The sequence below is a fragment of the Vigna radiata genome, chromosome 4 (assembly GCF_000741045.1).
Source record: "Vigna radiata var. radiata cultivar VC1973A chromosome 4, Vradiata_ver6, whole genome shotgun sequence".
In the NCBI taxonomy this organism is placed as follows: Eukaryota; Viridiplantae; Streptophyta; class Magnoliopsida; order Fabales; family Fabaceae; genus Vigna; species Vigna radiata.
In genome coordinates this window covers 14,386,578-14,387,945 of record NC_028354.1, presented here as the reverse complement: position 1 = coordinate 14,387,945, position 1,368 = coordinate 14,386,578, and the positions used below count along the sequence as shown (strand labels likewise).

The window sequence follows — 1,368 nt, the reverse complement described above, 5'->3', positions numbered from 1 at the left end:
TTGTCTATTTTTACACTATGAACTTCAACTCAGAATTAAACTCTAACATATGTCTATTTTACTTGTATAGTTGACCCCAATTATGAATTGAGCTGGGACTACTCTACAATTCTTTAATATATGTTGTTTTGTTGAATCCCTTACCATTCAATCATTTGTCTTGTGATTTTATTTTGTTTTTTTTAATCTAAATTTATATTTGTAAAATTCAGGTAGCATGGACCCAAGCATTATAGTGTCTACAGCCACTGAAAGTGTATTTAAATTTGGGGAAAATCTGGTTACCCGTCATTTGGGCTACTTTTGTAATTACAATGGTAAATTTGAAGAGGTGAAACATCGTATTGAGATGCTTGATGATACTAGAAAGAGGGTGCAAAATGATGTTATGGTTGCAGAAATGAATGCAGAAGAAATTGAAGATGTTAAACATTGGTTGAAACATGTGGATGAGAAGATCAAAGAATATGAAAATTTCCTGTGTGATAAACGGCATGAGAAGACAAGGGGCTCCATTGGTTTCTTTCCTAATAACTTGCAGTTGAGGTATAGGCTAGGAAGAAAAGCTACGAAGATTGTAGAGGAAATCATAGCAGATGAACTTTTGAATAAAAAGTTTACTAAAGTCTCGTATCATATAGGNCCATCCATGGATGCTGCTTTGTCAAACACTGGTTATGAANGTTTCACGTCGAGAAAGAAAATTATGGGAATGATTATGCAAGCACTTGAAGACTCTACAATTAGTATGATTGGAGTTTACGGTGTTGGAGGTGTGGGAAAGACCACTTTACTCAAAGAAATTGCTAAGCAAGCTAAAGAAAGGAAGTTGTTCAATAAGGTGGTTATGGCAAATATAACAAGAAATCCTGACATAAAGAAAGTTCAAGGACAAATTGCTGAGATGTTAGGAATGAGGTTGGAAGAGGAAAGTGAGATTGTAAGAGCAGATCGTATTCGAAAAAGATTAAAGAAAGAAAAGGAGAATACCCTTATAATCCTAGATGATCTCTGGAATGGATTGGACTTGAACAGACTGGGGATTCAACGTAATGAAGATGATGGTGTCAGCCAAAAGGTTGCCAAGGATGTTGCTGAGTTTGGTTATAAAAAGGTAGAGACAGAAAAGTTACCTGCTGATTCCAATAAGACGAAGAAAGAAAAATTATCTAGTGACTACAATAAGATTAAAAAAGAAAATTTATCTGTTGATCACAAAGGATTCAAAATTTTCTTAACATCTAGAAATAAAGAAGTATTATGTAATCAAATGGATGTCCAAGAAAGATCAACTTTCCCATTAGGAGTCCTTGACCAAAAGGAGGGAGAGGCTTTACTTAAGAAAATGGCTGAAATAAGTGTTACCAA

General features: G+C 34.4%; 1 pseudogene; it reads left to right on the top strand.

The window, feature by feature from the left end:
* The first annotated feature begins 217 nt into the window (after nt 1-217).
* Nucleotides 218-1,368, top strand: part of LOC106758400 — a 42,334-nt pseudogene continuing 41,183 nt past the window's right edge.